Source organism: Carassius gibelio, chromosome A14, assembly GCF_023724105.1.
Source record: "Carassius gibelio isolate Cgi1373 ecotype wild population from Czech Republic chromosome A14, carGib1.2-hapl.c, whole genome shotgun sequence".
Lineage (NCBI taxonomy): Eukaryota > Metazoa > Chordata > Actinopteri > Cypriniformes > Cyprinidae > Carassius > Carassius gibelio.
This window is the reverse complement of record NC_068384.1, coordinates 18,331,119-18,353,643: the sequence shown is the minus strand read 5'-3', so window position 1 is coordinate 18,353,643 and position 22,525 is coordinate 18,331,119. Positions and strand designations below refer to the sequence as shown.

At 37.1% G+C, this 22,525-nt stretch overlaps 1 long non-coding RNA gene across 1 annotated transcript; it reads right to left on the bottom strand.

Annotated features, from left to right (window-relative positions):
- Positions 1-246: 246 nt before the first annotated feature.
- Positions 247-1,478, bottom strand: LOC128027726 (uncharacterized). The gene is made up of 2 exons (XR_008186790.1): positions 1,253-1,478; positions 247-1,155 (listed from the first exon to the last, which is right to left on the bottom strand). It is a non-coding gene; the product is annotated as an uncharacterized LOC128027726 (long non-coding RNA).
- Positions 1,479-22,525: the final 21,047 nt, after the last annotated feature.

The window sequence follows — 22,525 nt, the reverse complement described above, 5'->3', positions numbered from 1 at the left end:
AAAACACAAAAAAAAAAAAAAAAAAAAAAAAAACACAATGTCTCTGAATCTGTACAGCAGCCACAATACCCTGCCGACTATACGCCAAATGTGGCAATGCTATTGTCGGGAATTTAACCCAGCGCCAACTATGGCAAGAAATATAGACTACGCCACCCCGGAAATTGGCCGGGGACCTACCGGTATACAAATGTATCACCAGCACACAGATACGTGGTGGCTGAGACAGATATCAGACACAGTACACAGAATTCAACAATTTATTCAAAATCACTAATTTATATATACACAATTTATTATTTTAATAAGCACTAAAAAAAAGGATAGGCATGGATCATAAAAATATGAAAGACAAACAATTTTCCGATTTCAGAACTGGGGGACTCAAGTTACTTATCCAATGAACACAGCAAACACTTGTGCTCTAACCACACAGCATCATCACCCACGTTGTGAACACCGCAAACCTACAGCCACACCACCACCACACACGACACTGGCTAGGACTGGTACCCCAATTCTGAAGGGAAAGGAAACAGAACAACATAAGAAACAAAATACCCACATTCATACACAGTCACATATGCACATCAGGTTATTATTTGTCAGAAACACTTATCACTCGCTGCCTGACGGAAACAAGGACACCAGGTCACTGGCAATCCTCACTCACTGGTACTCACAGACTGTGGGCAACACAACAGGTTGTGACGTGTCACAGTATGCATACAAACAAAATAAAATACAATCTTAAGTAAAGCAATTCAAAAGAAACTAGTCTGACAGAGAAACGGCAGTTAAACACAATGGTTGCGTCAAACACTTAATGATTCGTCTGTAATTACCCCCCACAAAGTTAAAGTCAAATTAGTTTGAGGGCGAAGAGTCACTTCAGGCCGGGAACGCTAGCGGCTCCGGTTGTCACGGTAACCCCCCAGTGCGCTACAATTAAGTCGGTCAATTTGATCAAAGTATGCAGTACCACAACATTCACCGTCCAGTAAATGGCAGAAGAGTAGTTGAAAGAATTAGCAGGCACAATGAAGGACAGTCCACCCCGCCCAGAAGCTCTCCGGTGCCGAGACTGAAACGCGTGCAAATACTCTCAAATAGACCACAAAAGCCTGCTGCAACACCTCCTGGCCCCCCGTGTCACTAAAAACACAAAACGTGTTAAATGCAAAATTTACCGCCTCAGGATCCCCAGCAAACACCTACATGTACACCTATGAGACATACACATGTGACATACCTGCAGATAATGACTCACACCGACCCGCGCGCTCACTGGCGTACGAGTTGGAGGTTTGTAGAGATAGAAGTTTATCCGCATCTAAAAAAAAATCTCTCCTCAGCCACACTGCTGGACATAAACACGGCGCACACAAGATGACGTCATATCCGTGACCCCAATTGACATGCTACCTGGATGTCAATCACATCCCCTTTTATACAGGTGGAATGTACCACTTTCCCAAAAAAATGGTTGATCATATCACTACACTTATTAACGTTAGCGTTACAGAAAGGTCTGATTTACGCACTGTTACAGTCATTTTTTTTTTTTTTTTTTTTTTTTTTAAACAATGACATTTGAGTTCATGATTTTAATGTTGCTGTTTCTTGTGGCAGACTAAATGAAGAGTAATGTTTCTTGTGGCAGACTGAAGAGTAATCCGGCAGAGTTTTATACTGAAACTTTCCGTCTAAAAGTCCTTCCTTGGTCTTATCCATATTTCTTTGCACGTTGAACACACATAGGCCACAACTGGAAATAAAAAAAACTGCAACCGCGTTAATTGCGTTATTTTATTTTAACGCGTTAAATATTTCAAATTAATCGAATGCGTTAACGCGCTAATTTTGACAGCACTAAGATAGATAGATAGATAGATAGATAGATAGATAGATAGATAGATAGATAGATAGATAGATAGATTACATTTGGTTAGAAAAGAAAGTATGTGATGTTCAGAACATGGTAACTACAGTAATTATCAGTGGGGAGAGATGCACCCCGTTTGGCCAGGGGTGTTTTTAAACCACAGACAAGATTTGAGAAGGAAAAAATCATTATGAATTTTTTTTTTTTTTTCCTTAAAATGTTCTTCCTAACTTCAGGCCTTATTATCATGTCATATATACAGTACAGACAAAAGTTTGGACACACCTTCTCATTCAAAGTGTTTTCTTTATTTTCATGGCTATGAAAATTGTAGATTCACACTGAAGGCATCAAAACTATGAATTAACACATGTGGAATTATATATGGAATTATATACATAACAAAAAAGTGTGAAACAACTGAAAATATGTCATATTCTTGGTTCTTCAAAGTAGCCACTTTTTGCTTTGATTACTGCTTTGCACACTCTTGGCATTCTCTTGATGAGCTTCAAGAGGTAGTCACCTGAAATGGTCTTCCAACAGTCTTGAAGGAGTTCCCCGAGAGATGCTTAGCACTTGTTGGTCCTTTTGCCTTCAGTCTGCGGTCCAGCTCACCCCTAAACCATCTCGATTGGGTTCAGGTCCGGTGACTCGGGAGGCCAGGTCATCTGGCGCAGCACCCCATCACTCTCCTTCTTGCTCAAATAGCCCTTGATGCCTTCAGTCTGACTCTACAATCTTCATAGTCATGAAAGTAAAGAAAACTCTTTGTATGACTTTTCCAAACTTTTGGTCTGTACTGTAACTTTGATGTTCTGTAAAACAACTAACTTTAAAATACTTTTTTCTTACTGGTGAAAATCAGATGGTCATCTCTGTTTTCTCTCAGGTAAATCACAGTGTAAGCTTCACAGTGAACATTACTCTCATCAGCGTAGTCCATATTAACAACAAAAATATATTTTGACTCCATATAGTGGTTATTTTGGAAAAAATCCCAGGTATTTTGAGCAGTAGGGTTATAAAAAAATGTGCTAGTATAAAATTAAATTAAGTAGCCTATGTAAAATTGCAAACATCTATCTTGTACTTTTTTACTTAAGTACATAAAAAATTGAGTACTTTTGTACTTTCACTTGAGTAAAATTGAAAAAGGAGTACTTTTACTTTTACTGGAGTAATATTTTACCATATGTATCTGTACTTTTACTCAAGTACTTGATTTGTGTACTTCGTCCACCACTGCAAAGAATATACAGTTTGTACAGTATAAAAACCATTATGCCTATGGGATGAACCCACTTTTCACAAAAACAAACGTGTGTGTGTGTGTGTCATTGTATATGCTTCCAGCATTATGTGTATTGCCAGGATTTGTATGCATGTTTCCTCATGTCATACTTTTATGGCTGGTATTGCATGCTCACTTTGTGAGGGGTCATTCTTTTGCTGTTATGTCATTGTATACTGACCCAATAATTCAAAGAAAGTTGCATTCTCCTCAGTTCTAAGGACATTTCCTGCTTCAATCTGTAATGCTACCGTAGGGGTAGACTCTTATACGTAATGTCAAGAGAGTAACTTGATAAGGGAAATATATTTTCACTAAAGTGAAAATCAGTTTACTAAAAAAATTTAACTTGACTGACTGTACCACCCACCCAAAACTCCTGATATCAGACACTTCTTTTGCTGGATGATCTATGTTATGTTCTTGTATACTGACCCAATGATTCAAAGAAAGTTTCATTCTTCTCAGTTCTAAGGGCATTTCCAGTTTCAATCTGTAATGCTGCCATAGGGGTAGACTCTTATATGTTATGTTGAGAGAACAACTAGTGATGGCCGATTCGTGAACGAATCGTTCAATTTAACCGGTTCTTCTTAGTGAACCGGTTGAACCAGTTCACCAAATTGAACTGAATCGTTTGAAACGGTTCACATCTCCAATAAGCATAAATCCACAAATTACTTAAGCTGTTAACTTTTTTAACGTGACTGACACTCCCTCTGAGTCAGAATAAACCAATATCCCGGGGTAATCCATTTACTGAATGAAATGCTGTGAAGACCGAACTGAAGATGAACACCGAGCCGAGCCAGATAATGAACGAACACGCCCACTCCTGGAGCAGTTCTCGTTCTCGAGTCAAGAACCGGTTGCTTCGGTTTTCGGATCACCAGTACACTCAACCGAGAATCGTTTCTGTCGGACGCGTCCGAATTGAGAACCGATGAACTGATGATACTGCGCATGCGTGTAATTTTGTAAGTATTTTGTTAAACATCGGAAAGTGTGATAAAATAGCTATATTTTATTTTGATTTTTTTAATATTATTTTTTTTAGATTAATGTTTCCAATCTGTATATTGTATATAATGTATAGGCCAAATGGGTTTTCAGGGAAGTTGGACAATAATTAAGACTCTTAAGACTCTTATGTTTAATAGGAATAAGGGATGATTTATGAGATATCTGTACTGTATTTGTAGTTAATGATGACACATTCACAAATTGAGTTTGTAGAACATGAACACGAGTAGAGCAGCTGATGACACTGAACTGCAGCACGTGCCGGTTAGAGCGATTCTCGTTCTCGAGTCAAGAACCGGTTGCATCGGTTTTCGGATCATCAGTACACTCAACCGAGAATCGTTTCTGTCGGACGCGTCCGAATTGAGAACCGATGAACTGATGATACTGCGCATGCGCGATTCAGCGTGAAGCCAACTGACTCACAGCATGTCTGAACCGAAGGGATTCTTTTGGTGATTGATTCTGATTCTGTACTAGTAATGTTATGAGCGCGGGTATTTCGAGGGCTTGGATGAAGGGCAATCTGGCGAAACGTAAGCTCATTTAATAACAAATACATCGCAATGGATTATGTTTAGTAAGTGGATCATGGTTTCTGCGCTGATGACACCTAATTTATTTACTTTATATCTTCAAGACTTAAATCCTCATATGGACATTATTGCTGTTACTGTATTTAGGTGTTGTTGCAAAACTCAAATGTAAACTTTTCATGATTATGAGGTTTTAACTGACTAAAGTTATGATTACTGACTTTATATATTTGAATGTTTGATAGACGTGACGCCATTACGTCATCGCCAATGACATCATTACGTCGAGCGTGAAAGAACCGATGAACCGGTTTTTTCAACCGGTTTATTGAATCGAACCGTCCGAAAGAACCGGTTCGCGGAAAAGAATCGAAATTCCCATCACTAAGAACAACTTGATAAGGGAAATATATTTTCACTAAAGTGTAAATTAGTTTACTAAAAAAAAAAAAAAAAAAAAAAAAAAAAAAAAAATTGACTGATTGCTTCACTTTCACTTCCACAATCTTAAATGGAATTCTATAATACAGTAATTCTGGGAAGAAAAAAAAAAACAGATACAGTAACTCTGAACAAACATTCTATTAACATTACTGTTAGAACGTATCTTTGAAAACATCTGAATGTGAACATTCTCAAACAATTAGTAACATAAAAAAAAACATTAGATCAACATTTAACTAAAACATTTGTCCCCCTGTAGTCAAATATTTCATCAAATGTAATCAAAATGACATATTTAAATGTTTTTTCTTGTGAAAATAATTTTCTTATGCCTTAAAATAGCTTGAATGTAACTCAAAACCCATGCCTCATTTACTATACATTGATCTATGATCTAGCCCCGCTTATTTGTGAATACTTTAACATTCTACAGTGAATACTGTAACATCAGTTAAAGTTACTTACTTGATGTTGTATCCTAAAATGCATTGAAGACATGAATACAGCCATTTGTGATTCTTAATTGGCGCCCGCGAGCATGTGAAGTGCAGATGCGGATGCGGAAGGAGGTGGGTTTGACTCCAGGCTACTTTAACACTGTTGCCACAGGTTATAATGCAAGTTAGTGGTTCTAAATCAGGTTAAACCACAGCTTCATGGGTTTTTTTGCTCTAATTTATTTTGGGTTTTATGTTGGTATTGGTATATTTTGCATGCTAGTGATAGAAATCGATCCCTTGACGTGATTGGTTATTGGTTGGTGACGTAGCAAACCGAAGTCTGTTTCAAACTGCAATTCTGGGTCAGTCTTTGGGAAACAACAGTTTTAAGAAGAAAATCCTTGGCAATGGTGTTGATTAATGGATGGACACATGGTTTGTCTAAAAACATATTAAAAACACCACATAGACAAATAAAAACTTGATTTTCAATACAGGGGGACTTTAAAAAAGTTTTGTTACAAAGTATAATGTTTTTTTTACGGTAACATTTTAAGAACATTATTAAAGATTAGAGAAAAGTGTAACATTACTTTAATAATGGAACTTTGAAAGATCTTTAAAGCAGGACACCCTCCTGCATTCTTAACACACCCTGAAGTGCACACAAATGCATTTATAGTGTCTGTAATGAGCCGATTTTGTGTATGAGTATAGAAGCCCTATGACTGTAACTACCATCATTAGAATTTTCATAAAATTCTGTAATTATCTTACATTACGGGATTTTTTTCATTATTGATCGTACATCGTACAGAGGTTAAAATTATCGTACAAATACGATAATTATCATACGTCTGGCAACACTGCGTCTACCAGACCGCGAGACCTCCAGACGCGCGTAAATGAATCTTTACATTGACTTAACATTGAAATCATTTGCGCCAGACGCTCTATTCGCGTTTGGTGTGAACGCAGCATAAGAGGTCGATTTCGACGTCACTGGGTCTTATAGGCGGGTAAAATTGTTGGTATTTTCGGAATTCTTTATTTTCTTTTTCTGCTTGTTTGTGAGTTTTGTTACATCTATATTTTTTAATTGTTTAATTCTTTTAAAATTAATAGTGTACATATTTGGTTAAAATCGATTCCCTATTTTGATTTTCGAAACTTTTTTTGGTTGGTCCGATCGAATGTGCAATCGATTTTGAGGCCAGCGAGTAGTGCTGTGCAGGTAAACCTCACTCCAAGAGACGCACTAGCTAGTGGCTGTAGCCATTTAGCTTCCTTGTTAGTGCGTCCGCCTCCCATGACACAGGTATTACAAGGAGAGGCTGACTTATGAGGACATAACCCATGTCCCTATTGTTCAAAACGCTTATAAATCACACAGAATGAGTTTTTTTGAGAAAGTAAAAATGCACAAAGTTTCCTGTGAGGGTTAGGGTTAGGTGTAGGGTTGGCTTAGGGCCAAAGAATCAGTGGTGGACAGTAATGGAGTAGCTTTACTTCGTTACTGTACTTAAGTACATTTTTTAAGTATCTGTACTTTACTGGAGTAGTTTTATTTTGAGCAACTTTTACTTTTACTTCACTACATTCCAAAGCATAAAATCGTACTTTTTACTTCACTACATTTCATAAAACATATCGTTACTCCCTATATCACGTGCTCCGACACGCAGAAGCGGTGTCTGATTCATCATTAACGAACGGAGTCTTTTCAAAAGAAACTTTTAAATCAGATCACGAATCACACCAAACGATTCGTTTACGAATTAGAATGATCCGATTGCAGCTGTTCTGGAGTCGACCACTCACTGATTCAAATGAACCGTTTAGTGCGAGACGAGTCCCCAGAAGTAAGAACCGGGAGATCTTGTGAGCGCGCGTGAGTGTGATGTTGCTAAAAGTAAGTTATGTCGAAATTTTGGATTAATTATTGTAACTGAAAATCATATTTAGGTCAAAACTGTCAGTTGTTTGTCATATATAGATAGATAGATAGATAGATAGATAGATAGATAGATAGATAGATAGATAGATAGATAGATAGATAGATAGATAGATAGATAGATAGATTACATTTGGTTAGAAAAGAAAGTATGTGATGTTCAGAACATGGTAACTACAGTAATTATCAGTGGGAAGAGATGCACACCTTCTCATTCAAAGTGTTTTCTTTATTTTCATGGCTATGAAAATTGTAGATTCACACTGAAGGCATCAAAACTATGAATTAACACATGTGGAATTATATATGGAATTATATACATAACAAAAAAGTGTGAAACAACTGAAAATATGTCATATTCTTGGTTCTTCAAAGTAGCCACTTTTTGCTTTGATTACTGCTTTGCACACTCTTGGCATTCTCTTGATGAGCTTCAAGAGGTAGTCACCTGAAATGGTCTTCCAACAGACTTGAAGGAGTTCCCCGAGAGATGCTTAGCACTTGTTGGTCCTTTTGCCTTCAGTCTGCGGTCCAGCTCACCCCTAAACCATCTCGATTGGGTTCAGGTCCGGTGACTCGGGAGGCCAGGTCATCTGGCGCAGCACCCCATCACTCTCCTTCTTGCTCAAATAGCCCTTGATGCCTTCAGTCTGACTCTACAATCTTCATAGTCATGAAAGTAAAGAAAACTCTTTGTATGACTTTTCCAAACTTTTGGTCTGTACTGTAACTTTGATGTTCTGTAAAACAACTAACTTTAAAATACTTTTTTCTTACTGGTGAAAATCAGATGGTCATCTCTGTTTTCTCTCAGGTAAATCACAGTGTAAGCTTCACAGTGAACATTACTCTCATCAGCGTAGTCCATATTAACAACAAAAATATATTTTGACTCCATATAGTGGTTATTTTGGAAAAAATCCCAGGTATTTTGAGCAGTAGGGTTATAAAAAAATGTGCTAGTATAAAATTAAATTAAGTAGCCTATGTAAAATTGCAAACATCTATCTTGTACTTTTTTACTTAAGTACATAAAAAATTGAGTACTTTTGTACTTTCACTTGAGTAAAATTGAAAAAGGAGTACTTTTACTTTTACTGGAGTAATATTTTACCATATGTATCTGTACTTTTACTCAAGTACTTGATTTGTGTACTTCGTCCACCACTGCAAAGAATATACAGTTTGTACAGTATAAAAACCATTATGCCTATGGGATGAACCCACTTTTCACAAAAACAAACGTGTGTGTGTGTGTGTCATTGTATATGCTTCCAGCATTATGTGTATTGCCAGGATTTGTATGCATGTTTCCTCATGTCATACTTTTATGGCTGGTATTGCATGCTCACTTTGTGAGGGGTCATTCTTTTGCTGTTATGTCATTGTATACTGACCCAATAATTCAAAGAAAGTTGCATTCTCCTCAGTTCTAAGGACATTTCCTGCTTCAATCTGTAATGCTACCGTAGGGGTAGACTCTTATACGTAATGTCAAGAGAGTAACTTGATAAGGGAAATATATTTTCACTAAAGTGAAAATCAGTTTACTAAAAAAATTTAACTTGACTGACTGTACCACCCACCCAAAACTCCTGATATCAGACACTTCTTTTGCTGGATGATCTATGTTATGTTCTTGTATACTGACCCAATGATTCAAAGAAAGTTTCATTCTTCTCAGTTCTAAGGGCATTTCCAGTTTCAATCTGTAATGCTGCCATAGGGGTAGACTCTTATATGTTATGTTGAGAGAACAACTAGTGATGGCCGATTCGTGAACGAATCGTTCAATTTAACCGGTTCTTCTTAGTGAACCGGTTGAACCAGTTCACCAAATTGAACTGAATCGTTTGAAACGGTTCACATCTCCAATAAGCATAAATCCACAAATTACTTAAGCTGTTAACTTTTTTAACGTGACTGACACTCCCTCTGAGTCAGAATAAACCAATATCCCGGGGTAATCCATTTACTGAATGAAATGCTGTGAAGACCGAACTGAAGATGAACACCGAGCCGAGCCAGATAATGAACGAACACGCCCACTCCTGGAGCAGTTCTCGTTCTCGAGTCAAGAACCGGTTGCTTCGGTTTTCGGATCACCAGTACACTCAACCGAGAATCGTTTCTGTCGGATGCGTCCGATTTGAGAACCGATGAGCTGATTCTCGTTCTCGAGTCAAGAACCGGTTGCTTCGGTTTTCGGATCACCAGTACACTCAACCGAGAATCATTTCTGTCGGACGTGTCCGAATTGAGAACCGATGAACTGATGATACTGCGCATGCGTGTAATTTTGTAAGTATTTTGTTAAACATCGGAAAGTGTGATAAAATAGCTATATTTTATTTTGATTTTTTTAATATTATTTTTTTTAGATTAATGTTTCCAATCTGTATATTGTATATAATGTATAGGCCAAATGGGTTTTCAGGGAAGTTGGACAATAATTAAGACTCTTAAGACTCTTATGTTTAATAGGAATAAGGGATGATTTATGAGATATCTGTACTGTATTTGTAGTTAATGATGACACATTCACAAATTGAGTTTGTAGAACATGAACACGAGTAGAGCAGCTGATGACACTGAACTGCAGCACGTGCCGGTTAGAGCGATTCTCGTTCTCGAGTCAAGAACCGGTTGCATCGGTTTTCGGATCATCAGTACACTCAACCGAGAATCGTTTCTGTCGGACGCGTCCGAATTGAGAACCGATGAACTGATGATACTGCGCATGCGCGATTCAGCGTGAAGCCAACTGACTCACAGCATGTCTGAACCGAAGGGATTCTTTTGGTGATTGATTCTGATTCTGTACTAGTAATGTTATGAGCGCGGGTATTTCGAGGGCTTGGATGAAGGGCAATCTGGCGAAACGTAAGCTCATTTAATAACAAATACATCGCAATGGATTATGTTTAGTAAGTGGATCATGGTTTCTGCGCTGATGACACCTAATTTATTTACTTTATATCTTCAAGACTTAAATCCTCATATGGACATTATTGCTGTTACTGTATTTAGGTGTTGTTGCAAAACTCAAATGTAAACTTTTCATGATTATGAGGTTTTAACTGACTAAAGTTATGATTACTGACTTTATATATTTGAATGTTTGATAGACGTGACGCCATTACGTCATCGCCAATGACGTCATTACGTCGAGCGTGAAAGAACCGATGAACCGGTTTTTTCAACCGGTTTATTGAATCGAACTGTCCGAAAGAACCGGTTCGCGGAAAAGAATCGAACTTCCCATCACTAAGAACAACTTGATAAGGGAAATATATTTTCACTAAAGTGTAAATTAGTTTACTAAAAAAAAAAAAAAAAAAAAAAAAAAAAAAAATTGACTGATTGCTTCACTTTCACTTCCACAATCTTAAATGGAATTCTATAATACAGTAATTCTGGGAAGAAAAAAAAAACAGATACAGTAACTCTGAACAAACATTCTATTAACATTACTGTTAGAACGTATCTTTGAAAACATCTGAATGTGAACATTCTCAAACAATTAGTAACATAAAAAAAAACATTAGATCAACATTTAACTAAAACATTTGTCCCCCTGTAGTCAAATATTTCATCAAATGTAATCAAAATGACATATTTAAATGTTTTTTCTTGTGAAAATAATTTTCTTATGCCTTAAAATAGCTTGAATGTAACTCAAAACCCATGCCTCATTTACTATACATTGATCTATGATCTAGCCCCGCTTATTTGTGAATACTTTAACATTCTACAGTGAATACTGTAACATCAGTTAAAGTTACTTACTTGATGTTGTATCCTAAAATGCATTGAAGACATGAATACAGCCATTTGTGATTCTTAATTGGCGCCCGCGAGCATGTGAAGTGCAGATGCGGATGCGGAAGGAGGTGGGTTTGACTCCAGGCTACTTTAACACTGTTGCCACAGGTTATAATGCAAGTTAGTGGTTCTAAATCAGGTTAAACCACAGCTTCATGGGTTTTTTTGCTCTAATTTATTTTGGGTTTTATGTTGGTATTGGTATATTTTGCATGCTAGTGATAGAAATCGATCCCTTGACGTGATTGGTTATTGGTTGGTGACGTAGCAAACCGAAGTCTGTTTCAAACTGCAATTCTGGGTCAGTCTTTGGGAAACTACAGTTTTAAGAAGAAAATCCTTGGCAATGGTGTTGATTAATGGATGGACACATGGTTTGTCTAAAAACATATTAAAAACACCACATAGACAAATAAAAACTTGATTTTCAATACAGGGAGACTTTAAAAAAGTTTTGTTACAAAGTATAATGTTTTTTTTACGGTAACATTTTAAGAACATTATTAAAGATTAGAGAAAAGTGTAACATTACTTTAATAATGGAACTTTGAAAGATCTTTAAATTAGGACTGTCATCGTTACCGCAAGTTCAACTCTTAATGGATTGCAGATCAGATCACTTAGATAATTTAATGCAGTTAGCGCAGAATTACTGAAGCACTATTTCTATTCTAACCCTTTAACGCAATTTTGTTTCTCTGCTTGCGATCAGATCATTTTAAGTTGCTCAACTCCGGTAAAGTTTTCAGTCCAATGATCCAGGAAGTGAATGCATTCAACCAATCTCTTCAAAACAGCAGTAATATAAAGGAAACCAGGCTGATTACATAAGAGATTGCAAAGTTGCAATGAGTGAAGTACAGACTGGAGAGGTTGCCAACACATCCTATCATCCCATCACTGTATGGCCAGATGAGACGCAAACTACAGTTTAATGACTGGATAAAGACTAATAATTTTCTAATTTCTTTCATATGTGCTTATATGGGATTTTTTGGTGTGTTTTTGGAGTTTGTAAGTGTCCTTTTTTGGAAAGACATCTAAAGTTGTCTTGAAAACTCTTTGAGTTTGAGAATGATCCTTAAATCATTTGGTTTACTTTGCTGGATATAGCAAATGAGAACAAAATAAACATTTGAAACAAAATAAATGGTCCATGCTTAATTTCATGGTGTCTAATTAATAATTTTTTGGAACATTACATTTGACAGTTTTTTGAATGTTTTGAAACAAGTTGTAACATTTAGTAACATCCAACTTAAACATTTCAGATATATAATTTTTTAGTTTATGTTCTGTTTTGGTTTCCCTATGTTTCAGTTCTACCTGCCTTGACTTAGTTTTCATGTTTTTCTTGATTAGTTCATTCGTTTCCACCTGTGTTTTTTAATTATCTTGTTCTCTCCATTCATTTAAGGCCTGTGTTCTCCTCAGTTTCTTTGTCCTCTTTTGCTTGTGTATTATGTTTGTTGTGCTAATGTTTCTCCTGTGGATTGATTAAAAGGCAGTTGTTTGAATTTCTTTGTCATAGTCACGGCTGGATAAAGAGGCACACGCAGAAAGAACGATTCAGAGCTTCTTTGTTATCACAAACTGAAGTAGTTTTAAAAGAAAGCTCTAAAATGGAAACATAACTTAGGTTCTAGAAATAAAAGATCTCAGAGATCCAGTGGGATATTCAGAGGCATGAGGTAGATATTTAACCTTGAGACCAGTCAGTGAGATACTGGAGTGAACAGATAAAGTACTATGATACGTTTAATCAGGTGATTGTCAACAGGTGTAGCTGGCTGGTGTGGATGTTGTGACTGGTGAATCTGTGACTGTACCTCCTCCCCCATGCACCAATTTTTTTCTATAGGTCTAAGATCTGGTCTGCAGGCTGGCCATTTCAGTACCCGGATTCCTTTTTCTACACGGCCATGATATTGTAATTGATGAAGTATGTGGTCTGGCATTGTCATGTTGGAAAATGCAAGGTCTTCCCTGAAAGAGATGACATCTGGATGGGAGCATATGTTGTTCTGGGACTTGGGTATACCTTTCAGCATTTATGTTGCCTTTCCAGATGTGTAAGCTGCCCATGCCACACGTACTCATGCAACCCCATACCAGCAGAGATGAAGGCTTCTGAACTGAGCACTGATAACAACTTGGGTTGTCCTTGTCCTCTTTTGTCTGGATGTCATGGCATCCCAGTTTTCCAAAAAGCACTTAAAATTTTGATTCTTCGGACCACAGAACAGTTTTCCACTTTTCAACAGTCCATTTTAAATGAGCCTTGGCCCAGAGAAAACAAAGGAAAAAGAAAACAGGTCCTTCTGGATCATGTTTAGATATGGCTTATTTTATGACATATAGAGTTTTAGCCGGCAACAGTGAAAGGCACGGTGGATTGTGTTCTTTTTATACCCATTCATGTTGCCAATTGACCTAGTAAGTTGCAAATTGGGCCTCCAGTTGGTCCTTACATGCACATTTAACTTCTGGGCCTCTTATTGCTACCTGTCCCAACTTTTTTGGAATGTGTAGCTCTCATGAAATCCAAAATGAGCCAATATTTGGCATGATATTTCAAAATGTCTCACTTTCAACATTTGATTTGTTATCTATATTCTATAATAAATAATATATAAATGTATGAGATTTGTAAATTATTCTGTTCCTTTTTTACTCAAAATTTGTACAGTGTCACAACTTTTTTGGAATTGGGTTTGTACATATACGAGTGAGTGAACGCTTTCTGGGCCAACTTAAAATTTTAAGGCAACAGACTTCAGCAGATTTTTGAATTTGCTCAACTTAAAGGTCCGTTAGTTGTACAAACCTTTGTGCATGTCCAATCAACATAATATATTAAGTTAAGTGAACTTTTAGTTAAACTTTCAATTTTGTATTTAGTTGACTTAAAATTTTAAGTTGGCCCAACTTATGAGTAAGTCAGCTAAACACAAAATTGAAAGTTTAACTAAAAGTTCACTTAACTTAATATATTATGTTGATTAAACATGCACAAAAGTTTGTACAACTAACGGACCTTTAAGTTGAGCAAACTCAAAAATCTGCTGAAGTTTGTTGCCTTAAAATTTTAAGTTGGCCCAACTTATGATTGAGGCTACCAGCTTCAACAGATTTTTTAGTTTACTCAACTTAAAGGTCTATTAGTTGTTTACAAAACCTGATATTTGAAGTTGCTTTAAAAAAAAAAAGTTGAAAAAACTTCAAAAAGGTTTTTGAGCTCTCAACTTTTTTTTTTTTTTTTTGGTTTTTACATTGCAGCTTCAGAACTTTAGGTTTTACTCAAGCAGTTTAAAGTTCAGCACAAAACTGCCAATCCAATATGAGTGAATTAATTTGTTAAATGCTACTCAGTACAACATTGTTCTTCAAAAAAATCTTTAAATGGACAGAATCACAAATTTTTATTTCATCAATATGATTTTTTTTTTTTTTTTTTTTTGTAGAACAGCAAGTTTAAATCACAAACCAAATCAAGTCATTTCATTCGCAATAAAATTAATTACAATAGAAAGTTTTTTTCAAGTTAAGAGCTTATTTGTCACATTTGTGTTGCAAAATTAAAAACTTCTACTCAGTTTTTATTTGATGCTTTCCCAATTAAATTAACTATTACAAAATTCAAGTCCAAAATGATGTGCAAAAATAACAACGGGTCCAGTCAAACATGTATTGGCTTCCATATCTGTCCTTCATATCTATCACAAGCAATATAAAATTAACTGCAATGGTGATAAAAGTGTGTGCATAACAACAATTTGTGGCTCGCTGTCTTTTGGTTCTGCATTTTGAATAATGATATTTGCTTTAAAGTCTGTAATGGAAAAGCTGCAATGATTTTGACTTCTGTGACCACTGGATGATGAAATCAGATGTGTTTCAAAAACCACACTGGCTAAAAGGGCACCTTAAAGTTTCATGATTTTTTAAAAATGGCTCCTTGTATGTTTGGAGTAATAGGGCGTTTTACAAATTTCCTTAAAGTCACACAATTCACCATTCAATGTTAAGTGACTCTCACGTGAAGATAAGCACTTGTGTGATCTTAAAAGGTGAGACGTCAACCAGTTTGGTTTTAAAGGAGCAGATGCAATCTGTGTAGAGGCAGGGTAATTGGCAGTATCTTCCCTGGTAGTGGCACAATTGGTCATGTTTCAAAAGGACCTCCTGGGCAGGGTGTTCAAATCTGCATATCTTGCACTGCATCAACCTAATAAAAAAAAAAAAACACACAAAATAACGTTAGAACTAATTATTTTGGCAACAACATACGATTTTATTTTATTTTTACCACCAGGGATACATTAATTAATTGCTGGAGAACAATATAAAATAACAACTTAAAGGGATAGTTCACCCAAAAATCATAATTATGTTATTAATAACTCACCCTCATGTCGTTACAAACCAGTAAGACCTCTATTTATCTTCAGAACACAGTTTAAGATATTTTAGATTTAGATTCCATGTGACATCAGAGGGTCAGTTAGAATTTTTTAAAGCATCAAGAATACATTTTGGTCCAAAGATAGCAAAAACTACGACTTTATTCAGCATTGTCTTCTCTTCCGTGTCTGTTATGAGAGAATTCAAAACAAAGCAGTTTGTCATATCCGATTTGCGAACGAATCATTCGATGTAACCAGATCTTTTTGAACCAGTTCACCAAATCGAACTGAATAATTTGAAACGGTTTGCGTCTCCAATACGCATTAATCCGCAAATGACTTAAGCTGTTAACTTTTTTATGAGGCTAACACTCTCTCTGAGTTAAAACAAACATATATCCCAGAGTAATTCATTTACTCAAACAGTAGACTGACTGAACTGACGTGAAGAGAGAACTGAAGATGAACACTGAGCTGAGCCAGATAATGAACAATAGACTGACTCGTTCACGAGTCAAGAACAGTTTCTGTCAGACGCGTCCGATTCGAGAACTGAGGAGCTGATGATACTGCGCATGTGTGATTCAGCGTGAAGCAGAGCGACCCACAGAGCGTCTGAACCGAACTGATTCTTTTGGTGATTGATTCTGAACTGATTCTGTGCTAATGTTATGAGCCCAGGTAAACTGAAGGCTTGCATTCGTCGCCAATGATGTCATTACATTGAGCGCAAAAGAACCGGTGAACCGTTTTCTTTAACCGGTTTACTGAATCAAACTGTCCGAAATAACTACTGGTGATCCGAAAACTGACAAGTCAATGTTTTGTTCGTTATCTGGCTCGGCGTTCATCTTCAGTTCTCTCTTTACAGCAGTTCAGTCAGTGTACTGTTTGAGTAAATTAATTACTCCGGGATATTGGTTTATTCTGACTCAGAGGGAGTGTCAGCCACATTAAAAAAAGTTATTGGAGACGCGAACCGTTTTAAACAATTCAGTTCGATTTGGTGAACTGGTTCAAAAAGATCCGGTTACATCGAGTAATTCGTTCATGAACCGGATATCACAAACTGCTTTGTTTTTAACTCTCTCTCACAACAGACATGGAAGAGAAGACAATGCTGAATAAAGTCATAGTTTTTGCTATTTTTGGACCAAAATGTATTTTCGATGCTTCAAAAAATTCCAACGGACCCTCTGATGTCACATGGACTACTTTTATGGTGTTTTTCTTACCCTTCTGGACATGAACAGTAGACAGTACACACAGCTTCAATGGAGGGACTGAGAGCTCTCGGACTAAATCTAAAATATCTTAAATAGAGGTCTCACGGGTTTGGAACGACATGAGAGTGAGTTATTAATGACATAATTATGATTTTTGGGTGAACTATCCCTTCAAAATACAATCTAAAAGCAAGCAAGTTGGTTAAACGAATATATATATATAAAAAAAAACTATGAATTTAAGCTTTAAAATAGCTCTTAAGTTATTTGTATTTTTAAAACATACAGATTTATAGCACGCCAAGCAAACATAAGCACATAAATTTAAAAGAAGTTAAAAGAAGAAAATACGTACATCTTTGAGACGAAAACACACATACATTTGTTTAAAAAAAATATTAATACACTTATATATTAACCTTATTCAAAACTCAAAAGCACCCACACAACTGTACAAAATGAACATATTATAAACAAATAAAGAAAACTCTATATCCTTAACAATAATTAAATCCCTTTACTTAATATGATATAAAACAGTGCTTACCTAAGTCATGATACTGTCTGGAAAAAAAAGCCACCGAATGACTAAAAGACTTCTCGAAGACGAAGCAGGAGAGGTTGAACTGACCAGTTTGGAGCCACCTAAGCAGCTGTACAGAAGCACATATTGTAAACAAATACATTCTGACCTTACTGTTAATTATTCTCATAGCCTGCATAGAACATTACCTGCCAGAGCGATTGCACTGTCGAGGAAAAAAAAACTTGCATTCGTCTGACCCTTCTCAGGCAACTCGAAGACAAAGCATGAAAACTGAAATGACTAACTTGCCGCCACCTACACCGTTGTAAAGATGTGCATATTGTGAACAAATTTCATTTAAATCATGGCTTAAATTGATACACAAAGAACCACCACTTACCGGAGTGATAACCATGACGGACCAACGTTAACAAGGCGCCGCCTGTAGCAACTCTAAAGACACAGAAAACGCGAAGCAGCCACCACACTTCTGGCACGCAGCAGAGACGCCACGCAGCCAGTGTGTCACCGGCCTAAAACGGCGTACAAAAGCACACATTTTGAACTAACACATTTCAACTCTTATGGTAAATATTATATAAAGAACAGCACCTACCGGAGAGATTAATTTAAACTGTCAGGCAGAAAAAATAGGAAACTTTTTTTTTTCAGTGTAGGATACTCCAGTTCAAACTCAACGAAACTAATCATAGACCATTTTGTGGACATTAGAGAATTGAAAATTCTGCCTAAATAATAAATACATGTCTTACATAATTACATGGACCATACTCACTGCTGAGCACATGGGATGAAGAGAGCACGAGGGCAGAAGTTGCTTCTGGGATCCACATTACAGATTCCTTGGGTGATTCGGCAAGCTCGTTCTGTGGTTGATCAATGAGTTTGTATCGGCTCGGGTGCTGGAGGAGATTTACTTGGTGAAGTGGCTTCATAGGAGCACACTAGGGGATTGCATGAGTTCCAGAGAGCTTTGGCCCATTGCAAACCCCTTCCAGACAGTAGTGACATGATGAATGCGATCTTCATGAATCATTCACAAACTCTTAGGGTTGAAATTTAAAGTATAGTGAACACTGGAGTAAAAAAAACTGCTGCAGGTGGCTGCCTCACTGGAATAGGTCACAGGTTTGGCCATGAGCAGTGCTTTAAGTGGGCCGGTACGCACTGGTACTCAGTACCGCCACTTCAAAATATAGCTCTTGAGTGTACCGACACCTCTCCGTGCACCCAGAATGTGCTTTTAGAGTACCGATACGCTCATTTGGACATCTGTTTTAATAAAGGTTTTAATCTTTTGCCTGCGCTGCCGCTTTTTTCAGAGTGCCCTTCACAATGCAAGCTTCCTAATTCGTCCCACCGAGTGCAGAGACTACATTACCCTTACACCCTTGAGTTTTACAAGTGAAAAGCGCATGCATCGCTTTTGCCACTGTTAGTTAACAACTCTACCGTTGACGAATTTAGATATTCATTTATCTAATTAATCTATATGCACAAAGACAATATTTTTGTCCCCTTTTTGTTTTAAAGCTTGATGAAGAGAGCGCAAGTTGCTGCAGCTGCGAGGAGGACAGTGATGCACGTGTACAGGAGTGATTGACAGTTCGCGGCACTGTGTACAAAAAAAAAGTTTAAGCTCATTAGCGTTAGCATTACAGAAAGGTCTGATTTACGCACTGTTACAACAGTCATTGTTTTTTTTTGTTTTTTTTTACAATGACATTTGAGTTCATGATTTTAATGTTGTTGTTGTTTCTTGTGGCAGACTACAGAGTAATGACAAACGGTTGATCTTTGAATAAAAATTTGTTTAGTTAAGGTTTGAAATTCATTATCTTTTATTATAGGCTACAAAATCTAATATCATAAGCCCCCCATCCCGTCACCCAAGACCGCAGACACCCCCCTTACCCCCCGTCCCGAATTTAAGCCAATCTCATCTGGTCACCCTATTCTAAGGGTATTTTTTCCAAATCCTTTTGCACATATAGGATATAATAGAGTACCGGCACCTCTTTTGGGCCCCTTAAAGCACTGGCCATGAGACATGGTATGACAGGAGGAGGCTGTGGAGTGCTTGAAATGGTTTAGTGCAGGGATCTGGGGTGAGTGGTCTCTGTGCCTCCATAACAGACTACAATCCGTAAATTTTCACCTTTTTTGTAGGACTAGTCTTCTGTCATGGCTGTATAAAGAGGCATACACAGGATTCATGATTCAGAGCTTCTTTATTTTCACAAACTCAAGCAGAGCTTTAAACAGAAAGATGGAGCAAGATGGCGGGAGACACAGAGCCACGGGGTCCAGAGGGATATTGAGAGGCAAGAGGTAGGTATGTTACCTTGAGACCAGTAAGTGAGAAGTTGAAGTGAGTGAACAGATATAGTGCTATGGTAACTGACATCAGATTTTCATTATTCAATTAGTAATCACAATTAGGATGTTGTGACTGGTGAATCTGTGACAGTACCCCCTCCCCTGTAGGCACCTCCTGGCGCCCGAGACAGATGGGCAAGGATGCCTCTTGGAGGAGTTGGCTGGTGTGGCTTTTCTGGCTGGTGAATCTAGAATAAACATAACATATAACATATAACAAAATAACATATAACATTTTGAAAATGGATATTTTTCTAACAAAAATGTATTGATTCACTAAAGAAGACCTTTGTTCACCCCCCGGAGCCATGTGACACACTTTTTTTTCAATTATATAAAACTTATCAAGGACCGATGGAGTGCAACACCCACTAAGTTGCATCAAACGGCTTGAAAGATTAAAGGCAATTTCAGTAATAGGCAATTTCAATAATAACTCCAAACCAAATTCATCATAAAAAAGAAAGTTAAATACACCTATGACTTCAAGGTGAGTAATTTATGGCTTCATTTTTATTGTTAGCTAAACTAACCCTTTAAATACATATTCCTGATTATACTCACATTAAGTAATGTTTATACCTGATTATACATACAGTACTTTAAAGTAACATTTTCAGTGCAGGACTTTTACTTGTATCAGAGTATTTTTACAGTGTGGTATTAGTGCTTTATCGATTATTAGCTAAAGGATTTTAATACTTTGTCCACATCAATACTTAATTAGGATAGCCTATGTTCGTTATTCCATCCAACAAAAGAACAAATTGATAGCTTGGGAGGCATTCTTGTCTACATCTGCTCCGGCGGTGAAACAATGGCGGACAGATGACAGTTCACTCAGTTTAAGGGAAGACGCCAGTCCAGTCTGTGCTAAAATGCTACTGTCAATCAAACAGTCATGGGAGGGGGCCTGTCTGTGTGATGTTGCAAAGATTGGCATCTGTGATTGGCTCGATTTAAGAAAGGGGAAAATAATTTAATGATATTCAAAAAAAAAAAAAAAAAAAACATTGGGTGGATTTATTATTATATGGTGGTTGTATACACACACTGCCAACACACATTTCAGTTCAAACAGCTTGTAAAGGTGTATGTCGCATCCGATGACCCCTTCAAAGAACCTTAGAAATTGCATAAAAGGGGCACATTAACAAACACAATTACAGCTTCTGCAGGTTTTATGTGCCAATACTGTAAGCCTTTTCATAAGAGAACATTATGACTTAACTGACAAGTGGGAAATATTTACAGCAAGACTTTCATGCTTATTGAAGCATTTTGTTCAGCCTATTAGCTGACATACAGTAGTTTTTGTTGTCAGAAGAGGTGTATTAAGAAGACACACTAGCTAGTGTCCCAACTCAGAGACTAGATCCTTCAAATACTGCATTTAAAGAATGAATGTATCATAGTGGTGTGATAAAGGCTGACAAGCTACAGTGTATACAATGACTTTATCCTTCACATCCCAAACTACTCTTAAGATACATAGCGTGCCAATGACGACAGGATTTTCCTGAGAGAAAATAGTATTCCATAGTATTTGGGTTCATCTTATTTGAATTTCTAAAAATTGGGTATGCAGTGCATGGTGTGCTGCAGGAAGGGTCAGATTTTGCTGAAACATTCTGTGAAAATCTTCAATAAAACATTATAAATAATCATAGATATAATAATTTATTTAACCTTTATTTAGTATTTAAAAAATATTTAACCCTGCTGTAATCTGCAGCTGTTCATAGCAAGAATTTCTGTTTTTATTTTCTTCATACAAGGTTATCATATGACTTAGAAAGAGTTCATATCTACATCATATCTAGAGGAATCACACAAATGACCTATTTTGAATTCTGAATGTATCTGTGATGTCAAAGGGCGAGCAGTTTATATGTACTTACTTGATAACAGTGATGGAGTACTCGAGGCCTGGACTCGGACTCGAGTCCGTCTCGAGTCACTTTTCTTTGGACTCGAGTCCGACTCGAGACTCCATTCTCTGGACTCGTGACTCGACTTGGACTCGTGGACTGATGACTCGTACTTGGACTCGGACTCGAGGATATATAAAATCAGACTTGAACATTCATTACGTTGTTTTTGACTAAAAATGTTATAAACTTAAAAATGATATATTTCGTGCCCAAGACTGGCCGGGATCTATTCTTTTCCCTCACAGACACTGCTACCGCTCGCTCTCTTTGCTTGACAACACACTCACTGACGTCACTCACTTTACTTTCACTTTACATACTGCGCGCCTACAGTACATTGGACATAACGAACTTGAGCGTGCAAAAGACGCGATATTTGAACGGCCCTTATACGTTGCTTTCTGACCATGCGCGTGCCGTCACACACACATTCACTTGAAAACATACAAACGCACTCACGCTAAATCACTCGGTCACTCACACACAAAGGCTCTCTCTCACACACACACACACACACACACACACACACACTCACACTCTGTCTCTCTCTCACACACACTCACTGTAATATGCACGTTTTCACCGAGTGTATTTCTGTAATACAGTGTTAAAGGATTAATTCACACACAAAT